General features: G+C 43.4%; 1 protein-coding gene across 11 annotated transcripts in view; it reads right to left on the bottom strand.

The window, feature by feature from the left end:
- Positions 1-25,717, bottom strand: part of ZBTB38 (zinc finger and BTB domain containing 38) — a 106,914-nt gene that overhangs the window by 58,908 nt on the left and 22,289 nt on the right. For 4 of the 11 annotated variants that reach the window (XM_081302107.1, XM_081302109.1, XM_081302110.1 and 1 more), the window contains exons 1-2: positions 15,638-15,935; positions 14,293-14,375 (exon numbers count right to left, since the gene is read on the bottom strand). The gene's annotated coding sequence lies outside the window, so the exon portion shown is untranslated. Of the gene's footprint in view, positions 1-14,292; positions 14,376-15,637; positions 16,101-25,717 lie in introns of those variants that run through there. The other 7 variants (XR_014023061.1, XR_014023062.1, XR_014023063.1 and 4 more) reach the window with 3 other exon arrangements.

Here is a 25,717-nt window from a genome sequence, read left to right as displayed (position 1 = left end):
TGCGTGCACCTCATTAACCTCCTCGGGGCGTAAACACAGACATTAACTTAAAAGACAAATCCCTTTTCCCCAGTGAACATTTGAGCCTGCTTCTGCCACTCTGACGAGTCAAGCACGAGGTATCCAAAATAATCTGGCAAGAGCAAGCTGGAGGGGAGGACAGAGCTAGCCAGCAGCGAGGGTTGAGTCTTTCACTTTGATTAACGTTCTTACTTGCTCTCCGTCTCCTTGTTCTGCTCGCTGAGCTAATTTTATTTTCGGTTCTATGGGTTAAAGTTAAATTACAAGGTTTATGCAAAGTACATAATTCAAGTATGAACAAAGCTTGACTCTCTACGTTTTTAAAAAAAACATAAAGTCAGGGCACTGAGTCCCAGAGGAATCCTTGGTTGATAAACATTTGGATCGGTTTGCACATTTCTTTACGCCATTCGCTACATTAAAATTTACAGCTGGTTTCTTTTTACACCTAGTATAGATGGTCAACTTGTGGGTGCATCTGTTATCAGGTTAGGCTATTCTAACTGAAATTTAAAAATTAAATATTCTCCAGATAAAACACTTTGATTTAAATTCTTTGAAAGAAAAGGCTTAGATTATTTTTTTATGAGGTTGGTTATTACATCTGTCTAGTGCTGTATTCATCCCTGGAAACAATTTGATGACTTAATGTATCAATGACTGAAAATACCTTTGGGTGATATTTTAGCTGAAATTTTTGGGAAAGTCCAATCCTACTTTGAACATCTCTGTCTTGCCTAGAGATCTGGGCAGGAACTTCTGCTTTCTGTTGATCAGAGCTGAAAGTCTGTACTAGCTATCAATTATGAGGAATCTACTTCCTATTCAATATTTTAGCTTATTTAATTATTTTATTCATATTATAATTATTTTATTTAATTCTAATGCAACAATCCTGCAAAGTGGGTATTAATTAATTTTTATAAAGATTACTAGTCACATAGTAAATAGCAGAACTGGGATTCGAATCTAAGTCTAATGGATTGTAAAGTTTGTCTTTCTACCAATCATAGAGGATAAAACTTCCTCCTATGTCCACACTCCACTCCTAACATCAGTAATTTTTTTTATTTGCAGATCCCTGGTGGAGGGGCCCCTAGCTTCTGGGAATTAACAAGTTCTCTAGTTTAGATGAACCTGTGTCTACTTTCCAGGCTCTGGGAATTTTGAGTACCCAGGATGCCACCAACCAGAAATTTAAAAATTAAATATTTGCCAGATAAAACACTTTGATTTAAATTCTTTGAATGAAGAATTTAAGATAGGCCAGACTTAGCAGGCAGAAGAGACAGCAGAAAAAAGGAGGAATCAACAAGTTTGGAGAAGTTAAGGGTAGAAGATCAGATTTAATGATTTGGGAGGAAGATTGTCATAATTTGGAAATGTTTTATGTGGTAAAGTAGGTGGAAGAAGTTTGTATTTCCAGACAAGCCAAGATTTCAGCTAGTAAAGTCCAGCATTTCCATATCGAAGATGAGGAAACTAAGGCTGAGAGAAAGATCTGGTGATTTGGACAAGATCACACCCTTCATGAGTGAGTTCAGCCATTCACTGTGTTCAGAATTGTGGCTGGTTTCCTTTCACACCTAATATATTCAGTAGTTGTAAATGTTTAAAATTGAGTTGTTTGACTATTCTAATCTAAATTACAATTAAAGAAAAATCAGTGCAACAATCAAGACTGACCTGCTTTGATTCACAAACAGTATTTTTCTCCTGTATGAATAACCTAAGGCGGTATTATGAGTTACTTCCCCAATATGTTTTAAAAATGGACTTTTAATTTTCTAATTAATTAATTGATATTTTTCTGTGCTGGGGATCAAACCCAGGTCCTTGCACATATAAGACAAGCATTCTACTCCTGATCCACCCCCAAATGGACTTTTAAAAAGCCTAACTTTGGGATAACAGATTTTTCTCTGCCAAATTTAGTGTTTTCCATGTATCATTTTAACAAATGATTCTATATGTTAAAATCTGTTCATTTTTTCCCTGTCTAAGGTCCCTTCCAGCTCTGTACATTTGTGATTCTAAAACATCCAGCCCATCCTGCCTTCTCAGGTTGGATAGGCCAAGTGCTGGACTCCAAGTCTCGGGCCTCCTGGTATTTGTGACCAGATGACTGTGTCACTTCATTGGCAGTAATTTTATATGGCAGTGAGATGGCTCTCAAAGGGGGTTTTCTAATCAACCAGCTCCACCCTGCCTGGGAATATGAGAGGATTCTCTTGCTCAGTGCTTGTGAGGTGTAGACATGTCAAACTCTAGGACATGTCAGACTCCAGGAAGCTACCTCCCATTCTTCAACATTGGCTTTCTCACCTCCGTCCATTAGCATCCATGAAAGATGTGGGAAAGGGTGTCAAGGTTTGGGCAGCAAGCCTAGGGGACCAACGGAGGTTCACTCTCCAGGAAAAAGCTGGAAGAAGAAGGAAATGTGAACTATGTGGTTTTCCACACAGAAAAAGTGATAAATGACAGAGCTTCAAGGGAGGCTGTGGTGGACAGCTACCCTAACCTAATTCAGATCCTCCTGTGGGGCTGTCTGCAGCAGGTGTCCTCACCAGTATGGACACCACTACCTCAGCTTGAGATAGAAATGAAAGAGTTCCTGCTTTCATTTCTCAGTGCATTTGAAACATGACACTAAATATGACCTTGAGTGCCCTCAGAGATCAAGAGCTTCCCTACGCGCCTACCCACGTGCTCACCAGCTGCTTTGACCTCTGGCCACTCACAGAATGAAGAACAACTTAAAAACAGGGTTGTCTAGATCCTGAATTAGCAAAACACACATTCAGCAGAAAGTTGAGATTTTTCTTTCCAGAGAGGCTGATAATTGTATTGAAAAAGGAAGGTAGGGATATAAATGAAGGGGTTCAAGGAAGCATTTGTACAGATCCATAAATCCACCTCATGTGAGAGCGGAATCCTCTCCTTGTGTCCTCCTTCACCTTGGGCAACAAATATTCCCAGACTCAATGTAAACAAGTGAGGAACAAACTTACTTGTTTTCTCCTCTCTGAGATAAATGACTTCGCAGCTCACAAGAGCCACAAGCACGCTCATCTTCTCAGCTAGAGCTGCTTAACAAACCTCAGTGAGCCCTTCACTCCCTCTGGACTCAAGATAAAAGCACAATATGTTTTTGTTGTATTGAATTATCTCCCTTTACTCCTGTCTCTGCTTTCCCCTGGGACAGCTTCGTGTGTGCCATGGCACTGAAGCCTCGAGCAATGGCAGGCCTCACTGGGGAAAGCTCTTGCCTCCCCCGACCAGTGGCATCTTCCGGCTTTGGGTTTTGAAGCCACTTCCTAAAACCTGAGAACTTGCTGGGTGAGTTAGGGAATGGCCCTGGGGCTGAAAACCCCCATAGAAGTCTTTCAAGGACTTCGTGGCTTGTTTACCAAGGGCAGCCACATTGACTGGCAGGCAGAGCACAGTGCTGTGTGCAAACCTGTCCTTCCTGGAACAGGAAATGGAGAGCCGGAAATGAGAGTGACCTTCCAATACCACCAGGGCCTCTAAAATGTGCCTCAACATTTCCTCGGGCCCTTGGTGGCAGAGTGTGTTTCCTAGAATTACAGGATGGGGACAACACCATCTATGCCCTTTTAATTTTTTTTTCCAGTACTGGGGATTGAACCCAGGGGTGCTCTACCATTTAGCCTCATCCCCAGCCCTTTTTTTTTTTTTTTTTTTTTTTTTTGAGTAAGCGTCTTGCTAAGTTGCTTAGGGCCTCGCTAAGTTGCTGAGGCTGGCTTTGAACTTGCAATCCTCCTGCCTCAGTCTCCTAAGCCACTGAGATTACAGGTGTGCACCACCACACCTAGCCACCCATTTTATTTTTTATTTTGAGACAGGGTCTCACTAAGTTGCCCAGGCTGGCCTCAAACATTCAATCCTCCTGCCTCACCCTCCTGAGTAGTTAGTATTACAGGTACCCAGCTATACCTTTTTTTTTTTTCCGAGGAAGAAGAAAATTGAGTTCAAAGACAATGTCATACCTGAAGACCCTAGCAGCCAGGATAGAAGCTATATTCCTTAATTTTTAGTATTCTGCTCTTACATACACTGGCTCAATTAAAAAAAATTCCTGTCACTTAGATATTTAATAAGTAGTTATTGATTAGATGGTTAAGGAATAGATGCCTGTAGAGAGGGTTTATAAGATGTTTCTCAATTCCTCTTAGAAGAAAATGTTATGGAATACTTGATTTTTTAAAAAGCACAACTCAAAGTAGTTTTAACCAAAATAGTAAATATTGGTCAAAAATTACCTGGAACCAAGTATCACTTAAGAAGAATTGGAGAACTAGGCTTGACTACTATTTTAAGTCAATCAGACTAAGTTTAGCCAGCTGAAATTACCTTTATTCTATTTGGTTTGCAAAGAAAAATCTCATGAGTTAGCATAAACAGCTAAAAATAAGTTGCAAGTTTCGTTTTACATTGTTCAGTCTGGTTTTGAAACCAAAAGGTGCAAAACGAGGAGATTCACCAACACCTACGAAAGTCAACCATTCAAATTGTCACCTTTCTAGCATGTTGTCCTGATGGCCAACTTACCTCCTGCCAAGAAATTTACACCTCTGTCCTTCTCACCATGGTCTCTTGAAATAAGTCCCCCGAATAAATAAGGCCAGTAATGGAGGAACAGTGGCTTGTACGTTAGTGGATTGTCACGTCCGGACAGGATGCCACATAGGCCTCAGCCCATATGCTCAGCGTTGGTCTTAGGTGATGCTGGAGGCCCTTCTGCAGAGCAGAGGAGTAAATAAAGCTCAAATCTCATTAAGAAAGGGCTCTGAAGGTAGTGAGCGCCAAGAGTTCCCCTTAACCCAAATGCCCCTGGCCTTGTGTAATGCTGAACTGCCAACACAGGCAGCTCACGATAAATTTAATTTCAAAACCTTCTTTCCAGGGCCAAGTCTGGCAAAAAGGTGTTGGACAGAGGCGTCAATACTTTGGAGGGGAGGCAGCCACCTCATTGGGTAGTATACAGCTTGTGGCATCGGGCACCCAGCCTGGAGAGAGGTGCTGTTACAAGAAAGCCCTCAACTGAATTCGAATGAAAGGAGCAGAGAAGGGTTAATCTCCCTCCATTAGAGGAGGGGCCGTTTGACGAAGGTGAAGAGAATAATCTGTGTGAAGGGCAGAACAGACAAAGAGCCATTCCAGAAACAAAATTACTGCGCAGGGGCTTGAAGGATGATTCGTCCTCGATTTTCACTGGGAGACCCTTTCTTAGATCTCTAGATCTTTACCCAGCTTTGAAGTTACAGTCTCTGGGAGGGGAAAGGGGGCGTGTTCACACTCCGTGCTGGAATCCTGGAGCTTTGATTCCATCAGAGGTGGGCTAGCTCTGAAAGGCAGAGGGTCAGGCCCAAGCCACCAGGACCCTGTGGAGGCCCAACCACAAATTAGAAGGCAGCAAAGTAAACAATAGGAGTCCCATCCCCAGAGGTGGGGAACTCCCTCCTCTTTTTCTTAAGACTTATTTTAAAAAAAATTTTTAAAGTTGCTTTTGATACTCTCTTTTAAAAATAGATCCACAAGAAGTCACACACACACACAAAAAAAAATAAGTACAATAAGTATATGCTTTATTGTTCCCCTCAACATTGTCTAAACCAAGCGACGGATACTGGTACACTCTTAGGTCAGGCAGAGATCTTGCCTGATTTCCCAGATTTAACGTGCTTTCTGTAAGTGTCTCTGTGGTTCTGTGAAAAGTTATTGTGTGTCTACATCGGTCACGTAGTCGGGTCACAGAACTACGCCATCATCACAAATCCCTGTGCCACCCCCTAGTTGCATGCTTGCCCCAGCCCTGAGCCCTGATCCCTATCTGTTCCTATAGCTGTAATTTGGTATTTGGAATTTGGAATTTTACCGTATGTAACCCTTTGAGATTGGCCTCCTTCCTCCCAGCATAATGCTGTTGGGATTCATTCAATTTGCAGGTGAACAGTGAACACTTTTTTTGGATGAATGGTGTTCCAAGTTCTGGATGTACCACAGGTGGTTATCCACACACTGTGGAAGGATATTTGCCTTGTCACCAGTTTGTAGCTATTAAAAACAAAGCTGCTATGCACGTTCATGTACAGGTTACTGCATGAACGTCCACTTCCGCTTCTCTTGTGTAACTACGGAAGAGGGGAACTGCTGGATAATAGGTTAAGTATATGTTTAGCTCTATAACAAACCATCAAACCATCTCAAAGAGTGGCTGTGCATTTCCATTACCATCAACAGGTTATGACAGATCCATCCTGCCTAACACTTGTCAGTATTTGACATCAGTACTTTTAATTTGAGCCATTCTCTTTTTTTGATGATCCACAGTCAAGATTGGCTTGTAGGCTGGGGATGTGGCTCAAGCGGTAGCGCGCTCGCCTGGCACGCGTGCGGCCCGGGTTCGATCCTCAGCACCACATACCAACAAAGATGTTGTGTCTGCCGAGAACTAAAAAAATAAATATTAAAAATTCTCTCTCTCTCTCTCTCTCTCACTCTCTCTCCTCTCTCACTCTCTCTTAAAAAAAAAAAAAAAGATTGGCTTGTAAAGTTTGGGGTCTGCAGATCCTGGGGAATTGGCCTCAGATATCTCCCACTGTTCCTGGTAGCTGTCTACACAGCATTTTGTGCTGACATCTAGATGATGGGAAACAGGAATGGTCTCTTTGGATATGGTAGGAGCTTTCAGTTTTGCCCAGTTGCTTCTGACTACTGAGGTGGCACATCGCCTTCAGGGGATGCTGGCCTCTCAGAGGTAATGGCCCTTGGCCCAGCAGGCAATGGCCCTTGGCCCAACACGCTCCTATGGGAAGGGGTAGAGCTTGTCTAGGCCAGTGCCCTCCTGCAGCTTTGACCTAAGATTATATAAATGCTTTCCCCCCCAAGATTAGTTAGTTAGTAGTTAGTTAGTTAGTTAGTTAGTGTGAGGGGAAGTGAGACTTGGAGTCAACATAAACAAATAAAGGTGGGAACATCAGTGGCACTTGCCAGATCACAGAACCCACTGAATACGATTTTGCCTTTGAACGTCCTGCTTTGTGACCACCCAATATTTTCAAACAGGATCCAGACACCTTGTCTGCATTTCATGGAGCTCCAATTTCTGTCCTCAAAGGGTTAGATCTGATGGCACATTGTCACAACATAGACTTTCCTGGCTGGGGATCCAAGTCCTGTGAGTAATCAGAACTTCATCTGAGTATCATGAGGAGGTGCCTCAGCCGAGGATGTTGTTCAGGACAACATGGACATGGGCTTTGCACAAGGCAAACCGTAAGGACTTGAACTGCCCGTGTCATTCTCGGGCTTCTATCAGTTGTACCTCTGGTCTAAGGAAAACTGTTGACATTGCCAGAATCTATACTTATTGTGAACCTGGATTCCCCAGGTGGATGAGTTTGGGATGAATCAGGAGAGGAGCCATCCTGAGTGGGGACAGCCATGAGTTAACGGCGGCACACGCAGAATCAGTAAAACTTGGTGATCATAGGCCAACTCCCTGGTGCCTGAGCATGGAGGATGGCACAGGTGGGGCCCACCTGGGGGGTCTGGCTCTAATGCTTCCCCAGCTGTCATGGCAGAGCGAGCCACGCAGGAAACTGACAGGTGAGTTACAGAACCCAGACACCAATTGGGGACTCTGGGGAGCTGAGCTGTCTGTGAAGGCAGAACCTGAAGGTCAAATGATGCAATGGGGGCCTTCCAGCAGTTGAGGTCATGGAAGGAGAGGAGGCACTGGGGCCCTCAGATACCAAGCATGACTGGTGGATGTGGCCTGCTGGTTTCCGCTTGTTCCACAGGCAGGAGAGAGCGTCACACTTCCTCTTAGAAGGTGAGGAGGACCTATGGTTGTTTCGACGATTGTTTTCTAAATTTCCATTTTCAGTCCCTGACCTGAGGTCCGTTGCTGTCCCCTCCCTGTTGTCCGAGGCGGGCCAGCCATAGAACCTTTCTGCTTTGGAGAGGAGGCCGTCCTGTCCGAAGTTCTGCTACAGCTCCCCTCCAGCCCTGGATTTCCTTCTTCTCATCTCAAGGCTGCCTTGCCTGGAGATCTGCCCAGGTGTTTTAGTCTGGCACTTGCCTAACTCCGTTCTGCTCTCTTGGTTTCTGACTCTGGACTCACCCCTGTGCTCTGCTCTTGTGGTTGGACCTCCTGGACACCCTCTGCATGGCTGGCTGCCCTGGGTCCTCTTGCATCTAGTTTAGTACTACCATCTCAGGGCGCAGGGTGCTGGTGGTCTAGCCTCCTTAGGTGACTAGGATAGATACCTGGGCCCCTCCTGGGGATGAGGGGATGGCTTCAGGAGTGAATCTTCTCGTTGATTCCTTTTGTCTACTACCCAGTGGTTGGTGTGTCTTTGTCTAGTTCAACCTCCGTCACTGAATGTCTGGGTGACCACCCAGGAAGTAAATGAACCATGTTGACCTCCGTGATCTCATATTTACAATAGGTTTCCTGGTTCCCTAGCAAAGAATAAGCTTTTTATTATAACATACCAAAGGAAATCCCAAAATGCAGAATCAAAAAAAAAAAAAAAAGGCTTCAAGGTAAACTCTGATTGAGAAATGTGCTATAGCGTGGGTATGGTTTGTCCTCTAGGACTTTATATACCAGAGGCTTGGTTCTCAGTGTGGTGTGTTGAGGGTGGCGGGACCTTTAAGAGGTGGGGCCTCAGAATGGGTTAATATAGGCCATGTGGGATGGGATTCCTTCCTGTGAGGAGGATCGTGATGAGACAGCCTGGCACAGCTCTAAGTCCCTCTTCTGTGTGTGCCACTTCCTACACTTGCATGTGATTCTGTCCTTTATCATGAGGCCCTCGCCAGAGCTGAGCAGATATTCTCTCAAACCCCCAGTGCTGTGAGCTAAATAAATCTTTTTTCTTTATGAAATTCTCAGCCTCAGGTACTTTGTTATAGGAGCACAAAAGAGGCTAGGACAATATACTAGTTTGGGGTTGCTTTACTTATCTTATTTTTTGATTTTTAAAAAATTTTTAAAGTCTTACCATTTTTTTAAAAGATTTCAATTTTTTTAAATACTTTTTTTAGATGTTGATGGAACTTTATTTTATTCATTTATTTGTACGTGGTGCTGAGAATTGAACCCGGTGCCTTGCACATGCTAGGCAAGCGCTCTACCACTGAGTCACAACCCCAGCCCAAAGTTTGTACCATTTTGATCTTTATTTATTGATATGTGGTGCTGAGAATTGAACCCAGTGCTTCACGAATGCTGGGCAAGTGCTCCACCACTAAGCTACAACCCCAGCCCTGCTTTACTTATTTTATATCATAAATGTTTGTCAAATTGAATGTACATTGAACTAGTTGAATATGGCATGCTATTGGTTGTCAGCCTTTAATGTGCGTAAGAATTGTGAGGATGAATTAAAATGCATATTTTTGGGATGCCTCTGATGCCACTATGGCCTGGGAGCCTGAATTTTACTTTGAGAAACTAAAGGGCACCAAGGTTTGGAAATAGACACTGAGATCTTTCTGGAGTCTATACACCAGTGCTTATCAGGAACTCTAAAGCAGGTCATTGAACCATGTGCTCCAATTTCTAAGGACTTTTCCTAAGATGTCCACAGGATTTATCTTAAGAATGTTTATGTATTTATAACAGTGCAACACTGGTGGTAATCAAAATGTCCATGGAAAGTTAAGATGTATCCATACGATGGAAACATAGACATTAAAAATCATGTTTTCAAAGAGCATTTAGTGACTTTGAAAAATGTTTGCTACATGTTAAGTAGAAAGTGGAGCAAAACCGGCCCCGGCTACTGGAGATTGAACCTTCTAATTTTGAGACAGCTAAATTGCTCAGGCTGGCCTTAAATTTGCAATCCTCTTGCCTCAATCTCCTGAGTAACTGAGATCATAGACATGTATCACTGCACCCGGCTCATCTCAATAATTTTTAAAAGAATATATACAGGAAAAATTAAAAAGGATTTCTTCATCAAAATATTTACATTGAATTGTGGCTTGGTGTTAGTTTATTTTCTTTTTGATATTTTGTATAATTTTCCAGGTTTTATATAGTTATGACTCTAGTAAACAGATAATTTTTTCAAACAAAAGAAAAAGAATTTGTCTTATATAGAATGAGAAAGAAGGAATAGGGGTCTCTTAATAGGTCCCATGCATGGGCTCAGTCTTAAATTCCTCCTTAGGCAAGGTACTTTGGTATAGTTGATGCCAAGGAACTTAGGTCAATGAAAGTCCTTTCACTACTTGCCACCTCCTTGTTGAGTTTTAGGATGATGCCTGTCAGATCTGGAACATGGAGGGAAGTTCCTCCATCACCCTATGTGGGCTGAACTCATGATCAGAGGCTCTCAGACAAAGAGAGGAGGCCCTACTCAAGGTCGATGCTTTCATGAGTGGTTTCTAAATTTCCTTTTCCCAACATACCAGGAGCCCCCAAAGGTTTCTAGGAATCACCTCTTGGTAGAAAGGTGACTCATCCATCCACCCTGGAAGATTTCAGCAAATCCCAGGTCAAACATCTCACTGAATGAGATTAGCGGCCTCTCAGTCAGGCGTCTGGCCTAGAGTCAAGCTTCCCCAAGTGGGCACTGAAGCCTACCCCATGTGCTTTGGCTGATTAGGAGTGGTGCTAAGGATCCAGATGAAAGAAAATTAAGAAAGACAAATGTTTTTCCCAAAACAATGATTTTTGGGGGTGGGGGAGGCGGGGTATTGGGGATTGAATGCAGGGGCCTCCACCACTGAGCCACATCCCCAGCCCTATTTTGTATTTATTTAGAGACAGGGTCTCACTGAGTGGCTTGGCACCTTGCTTTTGCTGAGGCTAGCTTTAAACTCATGATCCTCCTGTCTCAGCCTCCCAAGCCACTGGGATAAAACAATGATTCTTAATAGCAACATCAAAAGCCCAAACACTAGTACTGACCATAATGAAGGTGATTACTTTCATTGACTGGATGTGGACTTTGCTAAGTTGCCCAGACTGTTCGTTTCAGGCATCGACCTTACTTGTTCTAACAGAGCCTCCACATTGTGTTTTTCAGAAACACCATTTTAGAGGAGGGAGGAAGCATTAAAAGTCTGATGAAAACCAGAGGCTGCTTGAGTTAATAACAAAACTCGAAGTCTCCAGTGTGGTGTTTTCCAAGTTGGTTCTTGACAAGAAATTAGGGGATTTCAGCGTGAGAAATTACAAAGCCCCATTACTGTGAATTCTTAGCTTTGGTGAATATGATGCGGGCTTATTGCAAAACCCTCTAAAAGGAACAGGAGAAATTTTATAATGCTGACCCAGGGGAAGGGAACACTTCTGCGCTCTGACAATTAGAAAACTTCTGGGTTAGAACAAGCAACTGACGTAGGCGCAGCTACATGAGACTGCTGTGTTCCTCCACATCTGCTCAGCGTGGGTCAACGAAGCCAGACTAAGACTTTCAGAGGTCTCTCTGCAAAGACTATGGTCTCTCAAATGTGAATGATACACCTCATGTATAATCAGAATGGAAAAAAATAATAAAACCCCAAATTAAGGTAAGTTCAAGAGAGTCTAGCTTCTTCCATGAGACCTACTTTGATGTTTTATTGGGGAAAATGTCAGATATTAAAATATTTATAAAATGTGCACTTATATACAACCCTGCCTGGATGGTGTTGTCTGTGAGTGTACCCTGTCAAGTGGTCATGGGGATCTGTGGCTTTCTTTCAAACACTAAGTGTCAACAGCAGTGAGATTCTGGTTATGCGAATTCGTGGTCACACCCCTCTTCCTGCTGTACTATGCAGCCGAAAATTAGAAATCAGGATGTTGACCCCTCCCCCACCCAGCTACCACTCATATGTCAATTCCAACGCACTATGAGCTTTGAGGAGTCCTGTCAGATGACAGCTGAAATTATCTAGCTGTGCTTAGCCTGTGTGCCCAATGCACAGACACTGACATCTTTCCTCCTTCACTGGGGCCTTGGGCTCCACCCTTCCTGGGAGACCCTGTCAGGGTGGGACTCCAGCAATAGATCATTCCCACGTGGCTCCAGCTTTTGAAATCTGGTACTTGTTCTCAACTTACTTCTTTGGCTTTCTGCTTCTAGAAGGCACCACAGTCCCCCATTAACCTGACTTTATCTTTGACTTTCTCTATCGGCAGAGTCAGTTCCCAGCTCAGGAGATATTTTCAGTCCCTGGGCAAATGGACCTTCAGAGGTGGCAGTATTTTTGCCAAAAATCAACTTGTTATTCTATTCCACTCCTCTTCAGCCCACTCCTGGTATCAGGGGCATGAGCAGAGTTTAGGCAGCAGGACTCGGAGAGCAGACCAGGCACTGGGCTCTGTCGTCAGCTATCTGAGAGGCTGAGTCAAACTGGCCAGTGACCGACCTTTTCATACAATAGACAATGCATGCTGTTTAGGGTGTGGATGTGGGTGCCAGAAATGTCAAGTCCAGTGGCAACATTTAATCAGAAACTAGACTGTTTAGCTAGCTATTGGGGACAAAATGAGAGAAGTAGGTACCTGGCAGCTCAGACAAAGGCTCAAGTTTGTTGTTATTGGAGGCCTTTACATGAAGGGCATCATAAGGCACCTACCATGTGGTTACTGAAACTTACCAGTGAGTGGAAAACTCAACCCAGATCAACAACAGTTAAGAGGCTACAGAAAACAGAAAATGAGCCAAGGGTTCTCCAAACAGGGCTAATAACCTCACATTATTTCAGTAAATGTTTTGAAACTTCCTGAACAGAAAAAGTTAGAGTTATGTATCAACTCCTTTGGGGTGTCCTATTAATATCTTGACCTAAGCCCTATTCAGCCTTCTTTAAAATTTCTCTAATAATTTGGTTTGAAGGTTTCTCCTTAGGGAAAATTTCCCCCTAAGATCTGGAACAGATGAGGTACAATAATCTCTCAAAGTCCCCAGGAACAGACAGAGATATGTGCTAAGGAAAACAAGGAGACATCCAATAAATCACTATGGCTCATAGCTGGGGAGCAGGATTCCACTGAACAATTTCAGATTGTATGCTTGGATCCAGAACAGGAAGGAGATCACACCAGAAGGATCCCAGAGCAAGAGGCTCTGGAAAGAAAAATAGGGGAAGAATGCTCTTCCTGTTTCAGTGGCCCCCCAGCAGCAGGTGCTCACCTAAAGTCTTAGGGCCGAAGTGGACAGATGCACCCTGAGAAGCCTCACTGCTCCTTGCCCACAGGCCAGATGTTATCTAAGAGGGTCAGTTAGAAAATTCTAAATATCTGATAAAGTTTCATTTTTCCTGTTGCTCCATTCTGCAACCTTATCCTAGAGCATCTCCAAGTTCTCTCATATTCTATGCCAGATAAAACAACTTCTCCAGAACTCTCCATAGTTGTCACTATGAAGCAGTTGCCTGACCAAGGGACTACATTTCCCAGATAGCTTTGTGCTTAGTTATGATCACATGACTGAGTTTTAGCCAATGAAATGTAAGGAGATATGAAATGCTACACTTCTAGTCTTGGCCCATGAAAATTTCCCTTGTGTAATGTTCCATCTGCCCACCCACTGCTTTTCATACTGGGGATTGAACCCAGGGGTGCTCTATCCCTGAGCTACACCCTTAGTCCTTTATTTTTTATTCTGAGACAAGGTCTCAAAAATTGCTCAGGCTGGCCTCAAACTTGCAATCCGCCAGCCTCAGCCTCCTTTGTCTCTAGGATCACAGGCAAGGGCCACCATGCGTGGTCCACGTGCACATTTTCACACTCTCTTCTTCCATCCAGGAGTGAAGACACCCCAGGTAACTGTGAAAACCACATGTTGCAGTCGGTAGAGCCTCTCTCAATCTGTGAATCTCAATGTTTTTGTTGTTGTTGTTGTATGGTTGGTTGACCATTCCTTATGCCCATCCTGACCCATGGTGCTGGGATGGATCTGAGGGGCCTGTGTGTGCCAGGCACGTGCTCTACCACTGAGCTGCAGTCCCAGCCCTGATCGGAATGAATGCATTGAAGAGAGTAGTTCCACTGACCTGTATTGTTTCATGAGCAGGAAATAATCTCCTATTTATTGTTTTTGAGCCATTGTACATTTTGGATTCTATTATAGCAATTTGTCTTTCCTTAATACCAGTCCTTTTTGATATACCTGCAATTGTCAAGTGTAGAAATCTCTGTGCCTTTTCCTCTTTTCTTTAAATCTTACCCTAAAACAAAAGAGTAGAAATAGTAGACTTGAATTTAAGCAGCCACTAGGGACAAATAACACTCACCAAATTAATGGTCACAGCATTCAGATCACGCAGCCAGAAGAACAGAAGTATGGCAGGGCCTCACTTTGCGACAAACTGATCTACTAAAAAAGAAAAAAAAAGAAACATATATTAGAATGTGGTAGTTGATTTCAAAGAGCACTAGTTCACGAAGGAATTCACCACTGTTTTCTTGTAAATGACAAGCTTCTCTATTGCCTGTAAAATAAGACTCGTTTTTAAACCACCCCCACATCAAATTAACGAAGATTTTATGCAGAACACATTCACTGTGCTAAGTAAGCTATACAAGACTAGATGCTGACTCAGGGGATGACTTCAGAAGCCAGGAAAATCATCCTATGTGCTTTGCAGTTCTCATGTGTGCCTTACTATTTTTTTTTTTTTTTGCAGAAACTTAAATTTCTTGAGTAGGAACTTCTAGAACTCACAAATTATAGGCTATGCAAAGATGGAAGAGTTTTTGCACAAAATTACAACAAACATTGAGTTTAATATCATCCCAGATGCGATGACACAAGTTGGAATGAAAATAAGCCCTCTGAGCCCGGTGTGGTGGCGCACTCCTATAATCCCAGCTACCTGGGAGGCTGAGGCAGGAGGATTGCAAGTTTGAGGCCCACCTGGGTAACTTAGTAACACCTGTCTCAAAATAAAATAAAAAGACTTGGGATGTAGCTCAGTGGTAGAGTGCTTGCCTATCATGTGTGAGGCCCTGGGTTCAATCCTCAGTACCGCCTGCCCTGACAAAAATGCCCTTTGTAAACAGGGTATGTGATAATGAAGGTGCACACACCAGGACCACCAGAAAACGCTCTGTAAAACATAAGTGCTGTAGACAGTTTCCCACCAGGGCTGCCATCTTTTACCAGGTTAAGTGTGGAAATACCATTTGGTCGCACAGGGCACGTATTTGCCTAGAACAAGGTTTATTTTTATGTCTGGCGGGTCGGTATAAGATCCAGGAAGCCAACAGTCCAGAACTCTGCACAAACATTCTGGCAGTTTGAAACAGAGGCGTGGGGTGGGGAAGAAAAAAAGGGAGACAAAACAAGAGGTTTGATGGGGGGCTATATTTTCCCCAGGGTTTCAGTTTCAGTGCGTGTGTGTGTGTGTGTGTGTGTGTGTGTGTGTGTGTGTGTGTTTCCCCCCCACTTTCTTGTCTGGTCCAGTGGGGAAAAAAAAGAGACCAGTTCCCTTTGGACCTGTATTGAGAGGGTCTCCCAAAGGCAGTCCCCGCTCCCCCCTCTAATCTGGGCCTGCCAGGCCTGGGGTGTCAGGGAACAAGATGGCGCCCACAGTGAAGGGCGCGGAGTGAGGGGGCCAAGGGTGGGCCTTCACTTACTCAGAGGCGCTGGCTCCTCTGAAGCCCAGACGCTGCCCACTCCCTGGGCTCAGGAGGTACCACCGTATTCCTGCTGTGGGTCTTCACTCCAGGTCCAGACCGGCTCCACATATTTTTCTGATGATGTCACTCATTCTGACTTCCTACGTTTGGAAAGTTGATCTACAAGTAAAACCTTCCATGAGGTCTTAAAAAAGAAGAAGAAAAGAAAGGTGTGCTGTGGGGAGATGGAGAGGAGAACGCAGCGGCCTCCTTATTTTGAGATTTGCTGCAGCTGTGAGTGCCACTCCCCAGCCGGTTTCCTGGCTGCCGAGGGAGGCCAGTGGCCCAGCCTGGGTGACGTCAGGGCCTGGCCTGAGTCATCGCCAGCAGCCGGGCTGCCCTGCCACTCGCAAGGGGACAAAAGGAACCTTTGATGTCCAGAGGCCCTCCTCTCGGCACACTCTCCCGGGCCAGGAGAACATTCCTGCTGCCTCCCCACCCCCTACTGCCCTTCCTACTTCCGGAACAGTCCAGACAGATTGACAAGGCCTCCCCAAAGGACATCACCTTCCTGGGCAAGAGAGCCATGGCTGCTCTCGGTCAAAGACAGAAGCAGGGAAGAAGAGGGTTTTCCCCTCTGTCCACTGCCTTCCTCCTTGTGGTGCCCACCTGACCTAGGAAGTCCAGTGGTGTTTAGAGATGTGGAAAGGTGACACCATTCTTGTCACCATCCCGGGGCGGCATCCGTGCTTGGTCGCTCTTCTCTGCCGCGTGCTAGGGCCATAGGCCCCAGCTCCCTCTCTGAGTGTCAATACCAGCCAGCTCTTCCTAGATTTAAGGGGGTCCCCATGTATGGCAGGAGACTCAGCTACACAAAGAACGAATAAATGATCATTTTAAAATAAAACAATAGAGGACATACATCGAATTCTTACAGTGGGATGTTTTAGCCTCCATGTTAAGTGCTTTATGAAGATTATTTATTGGTTTATCACGACAAAGCTATGATTCCTAATTCTACAGAAGAGGAAATGGATGCTCAGAGAGGTTAAGACATTTCTCCAAAGCCTCACAGATAGTTCATGGCAGAGTCTGGACTGTTTGATCTCCATCCACATTCTTAACCACTATGCTGTGCAGCTGGAATGAATGAAGTGGTATTCACCACGGCAACTTGTCTGGGAGAGGAAGATAAAAACAAAGATAGGACTTGAAATCAGATCCTATCAGGTAGCAAATCAGGGTTTTCTATCTAGGTGAAGCTGGCCTCTTGGCCTCTGGATGGTCCAACACTTGGCCTACTTGGCAAGTAGGGGCCTACTCAGGGTGGACTGGAGGGCAAGTCTATCCTCAGGTCTAAGAGGGGAAAAGAAACTAGAGCCAGGAGAAAAAGATCGAGTGGACACGGTCTTGTGTGTGGTGGATTCAGGGTCCACAAGCTGCAGTGGACAGGACCTTGGAGGGGGCCCAGGCTTAACTTTGTTGCCCTGGGCTCATGGATGCCATGGGTGGGAGGATCTGTGAAAGGAAAGGGTAAGTCCGGGGACAGCAAGAAGATCAAGGGAAGGAAGACCTGGTAGCCTTCTCAAAGGCATCCAGACCCGGGAAGGTGTGGGAGGAAGGTGTGGTTCCGGGTAGGAAGAGAAGCTAGGAGCAACGGGGCAGATGTAGACCTGGCAAATCTAGAGCAGTCTCCGGCCCTTCGCACTGTCCTGCCACAGACAGCTGCTTCCTGGTCTGAGTGAGGGTCCTGACAATGGTCAGGAGGGGGATGGTGAGCGGGGACCATCCCTGTGGGAGAGGTGTCTGGGCCCAGGGCAAGGGTGACCTTGGAGGTACCCTCTCCCACTGTGGTGTCTGATTCTGTGGGTGGTACTTTTCTGTGATTCTCCTGGGGTTAAATGTCTCCTTCCAAAAAGGAAGACAAAAGCCAGGGATTTCCAGCCCCTCTGGGAGGGGAGTCAGGAGATATTGGCACCCTCACTAATGCTGCCCCACAACCTTCCCTCTCATTCTGGGGTGGGGTGTCTGGCCATGGGGACCCCTTCTTGGCTCAGGGAGTCGATGTCTCTGATGACTGGGGACACTGCACGGTTACCTCATTCCCAGGAGCTCTGTCAGTTGCCATTCTGGGGAATTAAATTGCTCTGCGGGGTCTGAATCCCTTGGCAGGTGGAATTAGCAGAGGTGAATTTCCTAAGCGAGAAAGCCACAAGCTTCTCATCCAGGGAGCAGTGGTACCGATCAGGGATCAGGTTCACTATCAACATCCACACAGAGCCTGACCTTGGGCTGAGGAAAGTGCTTTAAGTTCCAGGCATTTTTGGCAGAAGGATTGTTTATTCTTTTCTGCCCTCTCTGCAGAAAATGCCTCTGGGTGCCTCCTGGGCTCTGTTTCCCCAGGGGCCTGGTGGCCTTGCTTGCTTCATATAAGTAGGTATTTATTTCTCTGAGAGGATGAATAGAGACTGATTAATTTTCATGTTACCTGGTAGCAGAAGGGTAATGCAAACAGGAAAAGAGCAAATAAGTTTGAGACCCAGATCCTTGCATTATATACACTGGGGTTGACATGAACAGTGAGGGTCAACCCCACGAGTCAGGCAGACCGTGCACTTGGGGATAGAGAAGGGTACCATAGAGAAGGGTACCATAGCACCTCCTCGCCTGTACCCCATCTGGAGCCTTGTCTCCCTACAACAAATGCAGCTGTGTCCTGGTAATTTTCTTAAAAACCTTCAAAAGTTCAAGGAATTCCTCAGAACACTTGTCTAAACTTGTTGCATCTACCTGCTATCATTTCATCCAGTCTTAAAGAAAAAAGTGAAGATAAAATTCATATACCATAAGGTTTTCCCACATAAGTGCATAATTCAATGGATTTTAATATATTTACAGACTTGTGTGACCTCTGATCTAATTCTGCAATATTTTTTGTCATCCCCCAATAAACCTTGTACCTATTAGCCATCACCCCACCACCAGCCCTAAGCAACTGTGAATCTCTTTTTCAGCTTAATAGATTTGCCTTGCCTGGACATTTTGTGCAAATAGAATTATATCATATACAGTCTTTTATATCTGGTTACTTTCACTTAGCCTAATTGATCAAAGTTTGCCATGTTTTAGAATATTTTAGTACTTCGTTCCTTTCTTGTAGGGGCAGGGTACTGGGAATTGAACTCAGGGGCACTCGACCACTGAGCCACATCCTCAGTCTTATTTTGTATTTTATTTAGAGACAGGGTCTCAATGAGTTGCTTAGTGCCTCGCTTTTGGCATCCTCACTAATGCTGCCCCACAACCTTCCCTCTCAGCTGAGGCTGGCTTTGAACTTGCAATCCTCATGCCTCAGCCTCCTGAGCCCTTGGGATTATAAGCATGCACCACTGTGCCTGGCCTTTTTATGCCCAAATAATATTCTACTGGGTGGATACATGGCATGTTACTTTTATATCAGTTGAACATTTGTTTACTTTTTGGCTACCATGAATAATGTTACCATGGTCATTCACACACCAGTTTTTTGGTGGACTTTTATTTTCACGTCTCTGGGGCAGAAACCAAGACGTAGGGTTGCTGGGTGACATGGGAGCTCTATATTTAATATTTTGAGGAACTGTCAAACTGTTCTGCAAAGTGCCACGTAATTTATACCCCACCAGCAATGCATAAAGGTTCTGCTCTCCCCACATCCTAGCCAGCACAGGTCCAGTCTGCCTAGTGGGTGTGGTGTGCTACTCCTTGCGGTTTTGAATTGTATTTACCTGATGACTAAGGACGTTGAGTGTCTTCTCATGAGCCAAATGTCCATTTGTGTGCCTTCTTTGGAGAACTGCCAATTCAAATCTTTTGTGCATCTTTTAAACGGGCATTTTGTCCTCTTGTTTTTGAGTTGTAGGAGTGCTTTGTGTATTCTGGATACAACTATTTAACAAATATTATCTCCCTGTCTGTGGGTTGTGCTTTCACTTTCTTGATGGTGTTATTTGAAGTATAAGAGTTTTTAATTTTGATAAAGTTCTACTTATTGGTCTCCATTTCTATCACTCGGGCTTAGTTAAGAAACAGTTGTCTGACTCAAGGTTATTTACACCTGAGTCTTCCCGTAAGAGTTTGATAGGTTCCATTCTTACATTTAGGCCCATGTTCCACTTGAAGGTAATTTTGTTTCTGGTATGAGGTAGAAATACAAATTCATATTTCAATGTGGATACCTGGTTGCCCCAGAATCATTTGTTGAAAAGAATATTCTCATGATGATTCTGTACATCTAAAATTGTTCTAAAATAAAGCTTATTTAAAAGATAATCTAGCTGGGTATGTAATCCCAGTGGATCAGGAGGCTGAGGCAGGAGAGTCTTCCTACAAGTTTAAAGCCAGCCTCAGGAATTTATGGAGGCCCTAAGCAACCTAGTGAGACCCTGTCTCAAAATGAAAAATAAAAAAGGTTGTGGGATGAGGCTCAGTGGTTAAACATCCTGGGTTCAATCCCTGGTACAATAAATAAGTAAGTAAGTAAGTAAATAAATAAATAAATAATCAATTTGTTCTTTCCTCTATTGAATTATACTGGTCTCTTTGTAAAAAAAAAAAATCAATAAATATAAGTATTAGTACTTATTTCTGGATTCTTTTTGGCACTGGGGATTGAACCCAGAGGTGTTTAACCACTGAGCCACATCTCTACCCTTTTTTAATATTTTATTTAGAGAGAGGGTCTTGCTGAGTTGCTTAGGACCTCGCTAAGTTGCTGAGACTGGCTTTGAACTAGAGATTCTTCTGCCTCAGCCTCCTGAGCCACTGGGATTATAGGTGTGTGCCACAGAGCCCAGCTATTTCTGGACTCACAATTTGATTCCATTGATCTAGATGTCTATTCTCATGCTGGTAACACTCTTTTGATTACTGCAGCTTCATAATAAGTTTCAACATTTGAAAGTGTGACTCCAACAACTTTGTTCTTTTTCAGGATTTATTTTTATTTTTATGTGGCACTGGTGATCAAATCCAGGACCTTGAGAATGCCAGGCAAGCATTCTATCCCTATTATATCCTATTCTATCTCGAATCCTTCAAGAGTGCTATGGGGATCAGTGGTAGAAGCACTTACTTAGCATGTGGAAGGCCCTGGGTTTGATTCCAACCCTCCAGGGGAAAAAAAAGTATTTGACTAGTCTGAATCCCCTGCAGTTCCATATGATTTTTAGGATGAGCTTCTCAGTTTCTGCAAAAAGTCCAGCTGGATTCAGATGTTGTGTTGAACCTATAGATCAATTCAATAGGATATCTTCTTAACTTAATAATATTGTCTTCTGACCTTGTAGCCTGAGAGTCTTTTCCATTTATTTAGATCTTTAATTTATTTGACAATGTTTTGCCATTTTCAGTGTAGCAATCTTGCACTTACTTCTGTTAAATCTATTTCTAAATATTTTTTTTTCTTGGTTGATATGGTTTAGAGTGGAAATCATCTTCATTTGTGGATCTGCCAAGAGCTTATCCTTTGGCTATTGAAAAACATAAATCCCAGCCTGGCTGCACTATTGATTAGCTGGATGCCTTAAGGTTACTCTGCCTATATCAGCCTTTTCTGCATCTGAAAAAAGAAACAGGAAATTATGATACCACCCCATTAGTTTATTAGGCAGATTAAATAAGGCAATGTGTATGTACTACTATTGTGATCTTGAACCCTGCGGTGCTGTCTTAGGGTGTTGTGATCCAGTCACCAAAAAGAAATTTTAAATTAGCTTTTATTCAATACTTGCACCTCTCAAACACTATGCAGACCCCAGTGATACTTATTAAAATCTTCTATGCAAACCCCATTGCACCCCACAGCTCTGACTCCACTTCTTCTCCCCAACCTTCCTACAAAGCTTTTTTTCCCAGTCCTAACCAATGTACCCTGGTCTTTCTACTCCTATCAAGTTCTTTTGCTGATGGGGAAAGAGAAGAAACTGAGCTGGAAAAATCAGGGAACAAACTTAGGTCCCTTTACTCCTATAAAGCGCTTGGTACAGTATCTGATATACTAAGGACTCAATATATGTTGATTTAAAAAAAATTATGTGGTTGCATTATGTCCATCTAAACTTCATCTGAATGATGTGGGGTTTAGATCATGACCCCCTGAGAATCCAGCCTGGGGGCTGCTACCCAATAGCCCACCTCACTTATTTAGGTACATTTAGAAAGTTTGAATTTAGAATTGTTGTTCTTCCTGAATCATGGGAATCAGCCCTTGGAAAACTGTGAAAAGTTCATGCTTGAGGCTCCCTGAATAATATGTGGTGGCCGAATCTCTTGCTTTGTCCCCAGCTGAGCATGAGAATCTCATGTTCCCTCCTCTTTTCTCACAAAACCGTCTAGTGATTTTGAAGCTCCAGTCTGGGGCTGGGGTGTAGCTCGGTGGTAGAGCACCTGCTTTGTAAGAGCAGGTCCCTGGTTCCATCCCCAGCACAAAAGGAAAGAAAGAAGGGAAATAATCTGCAGGTCAGGACCCATTATTTAGTGGGCCAGCTTTGGTTTCAAGTGACAGAGTGAAAGAAAGCAAAATAGAAAATATCCAAGTCCATTATAAGTAGAACTTTTGTTTCAACTTTATGATACGTATGTGAGCTGGGTCTCTGAGAAATGTATTCTCTACTGTGGCTGAAAGGTTATTTTTTTTTTAATATTTAGGAAACAGAACTGAAGCAGATCTTTTATTAAGGTTTGTTGTTCTTGTTTCTTTTCCTTTCAGTACTTGGACTGGAACCCAGGGTCTTACATACTCTAGGCAAGCGCTCTACCACTGAGCTGCATTTTTAGTTCATTTTTTAAATTTTATGTTGAGGTGGAGTCAGTCACTAAGTTGCTGAAGCTGTCCTTGAACCTGTGACCCTCCTGCCTCCATTTTTCAAGGAACTGAGATTAGAGGAGGGCACCACTATACCCAGCCTCATTCTTGTATTTAAATAACCGGTAAGGGTGTGAAGAAACACTCAGCAACCATCTGTGCATTCTGATGGGAAGGGTAACTGAGTCCCAGATGAAGTTCCATCAGTGGATGTGGGTCCATTGAGGCCTCTTCCTGAACCTGGCAATCCTTGGAGAAGGACTGTGCTGTTGGCCATGTGCCTCCTCTCAGCCCTCCCCTCCTCTCATTCCCACAAAGTCTGCAAATCCACATGCTGAACCTGTGCAGGATTTTCTATTTTTTAAGACTCATGCATTCCATCTTATTTGATGCTCACAACTCTCCCATGAAGTCCCTAGGTCAGGTCTAAATCCCCACTGACTACCTAACTCACTGAGTGACCTCAAGCAAATTGCTTGAGCAAACTGGCAAGGCCAGGAGGAGAACTGGATTTTTCACCCCCCCAGTCTAGCTGCCCCACGGGCTCTCCTCACGGAAACACGTTGCTTTTTTTAGAGGTATGATTCATTGAACTGCCTTAGGAAGAATGTTTAAAAAGCAAAGACCATTTTACTCTCCCCCCATCAGATCTAAAAACACTGATTTTTATGGCACAAAACACAAGATAAATAGTTGGTCAAGCCTTGGGAACAGGCACTGTCACTCCCAATACCCAAGAGTATTTAGTTAAGACTGGGTCATCACAAACAGAAATAAGCCAAGGAGCATAGGAAAACAAAGTTGTCTGCTTTTGTCCTTTGTGTGGCAGAGTGTCCCCTCTAGTGGCTCTGGAGGAAAATAGCCTCTGGAAACAGATCGACAGATCCTGTGTTGACGCAGTTAGAGAAGCTTGGTGAGCGCTGGCTCTGTATGTCCCCTGAGGACAAGAGCAGGGGTTCTCAACAAGGACAGACTTTGTCCCCCAGGGGATTTTTGGCAACATTTGGAGACATTTTTTGTTGTTGGATGAGGGTGTGTGGGGGTAAGTGCTACTGAGTGTGGAGAAACCATGGACAGCCCCACCTCATCTAGAAAGATCCAGCCCAAGCTGTCGGTGCTAGCCAGGTGGAGATACCCTGGGCTACCGAAAGGAGAGACCAGCCCAGGGAATGGATGGCTCCTCCATGGCTTATGCCATTCTCTTTCTTTTGATTCCTCTACAAACTTTTAAAATTAGAATTATTCAGAATTCAAAAGTAATACATGCTCATCAATAAAAGCAATGTCATAAAAGACTTTAAAGGACTCTCTGTTCCTTTAACTCTTCCCAGAATCAATGTTGGGCTAGGGATGTCGCTCAGTGGTACAATATTTATCCCTCAAGCCTGAGGCCCAGGGTTCAATCCCCAACATCATGAAGAAAAAAATAGTTAATATTCTTGGTGGTTTAGGAGGTTGAACTGTACTCTAATTCCAACTTAAACCATTAGACTTATAAATCTGGAAGTTTCCCATGGCAATACTTAAGATGTACATCCCTAAATCCAGGTACCCAGGAAGACCAGGGTCAACTAGGACAAGGAGAATTCTTTTGACTTTTCTCACTGGGATTCAACAACACACAATACAATTTACTTTTAAAAGTTCAACTAGTAGAACATCTGTTCAGATTGAAGATAATGATCTCCTGCATGTTCCCAGATGTTTGGGATGCTCAGAACTGTGGGCTCCAAGAAGTCAAGATGACCCATGATGATCATTAAAGGGAACCGAGTCATGTGTCTCTGGTGCCTCTCTGATGTTTGAGGTTTCATCTTTTTATGAAGACCTTGGTTCAGGATTAGAATCTTCCAACATTAGAAATTAATAATATTGCTTTGTTGTCTTTATATCAATGATTATAGATACTTTCTATTACACAAAGTAAGGCAAGGTTGGTTTTTTACTGAGTGTGGGGGTGTACAATTTCAGTTTATAACAAATTTATATAAAAACCAGAGACAACTCCAATAAAAGTGTTCTAATGGTACAAGATTAATTAGAGTTTGGAAGGAGTTATCTGACTCATTCTTGGTATGGCTGATTATATGTCATTCAATCATTCTCAATTGGTAAACAAATAGGGTTGTTTTTTTTTCTTTTTTCACCCAGGAGTTGTTTTAAAAAATTGCTTTGCTGTTAGAACAATGTTGCAATGAATATCCTGACCCTTCTACTTTTATACTTTGATTTGTATAGAATGCATTGTCCAAAGTGAGGTTTCCAGCCCAAATTATCTTGTATACTTTTAGTTTTAAGGATTGTTTCCAGATCATTTTCAAAAATGTTGAAATGTCATACTCCAATGAGCAATATATGAAATGGAATATTCTCCCACATCTTGGATGTCACTGGAGTTATCATTCTTTTTAAGTCTTACCAATCTGATGGGGTAAAATTGGCATCTCACTTTCCCTTTAATTTGCATTTTTCTGACTAAGTCCAGTTATTAAAAGCAGTTACTCTGAATCCCAAACCTTGGATTCGAATCCAAGACTGCCACTTAATGGCTGTGTTTTCTTGGTTAAGAGTCTAAACCAAGACTTTAATGGATATCATAATGGTGTCCACCCCTGAGAGACGCTGCAAGAATTGGGTGAGTTGATGTGTCTAAGAAAAGAACCTGAATGATAGGTGAGCTTTACATCAGGGTTAGTGTTACAGGTAAATTCAAATAATTTCTGTGGGCTTATTGACCATCTATGCAACATTTGTCTACCCTTTTCTATGGACTCGTTCATCTGTTACCAGTTTGCAGGAGTTCATTGTGTATTAGGATATTTAGGTCTGTGTGACATATGTGCTGTGAATACACACTTTTCTTCACTTTACCATTGGTCTTTTGACTTCAACTGTAGTGTGTATTTTTTTAAATATTTTTTAGTTGTAGATGGACACAATGCCTTTATTTATTTTATTTTTTTAATGTGGTGAGGATCAAACCCATGTCTCACACGTGCCAAGCAAGTGCTGTACCACTGAGCCATGATCCCAGCCCCTGTTGTGTGTGTTTAAATAAATAATATATTCACATTGGTGTGAAGCTGAACACTTCTCTTTATGGCTCTTAGGTTTCCTGTCTTGGCTGTGAAGATCTTCTACCTTTATACAAATGGACTTTGAATTTTTTTTGTTATTAGAAGCCCTACTCCAATTCTCTGAGGATTTAGTTTTAAAATTCCCCATAGTTGCCTGGGCTGATGTTAGCCAGATTT

Source organism: Spermophilus citellus, assembly GCF_964194105.1.
Source record: "Spermophilus citellus genome assembly, chromosome: 7".
Lineage (NCBI taxonomy): Eukaryota > Metazoa > Chordata > Mammalia > Rodentia > Sciuridae > Spermophilus > Spermophilus citellus.
The sequence above is the reverse complement of the archived record's forward strand: the minus strand, read 5'-3'. Positions and strand labels throughout refer to the sequence as shown.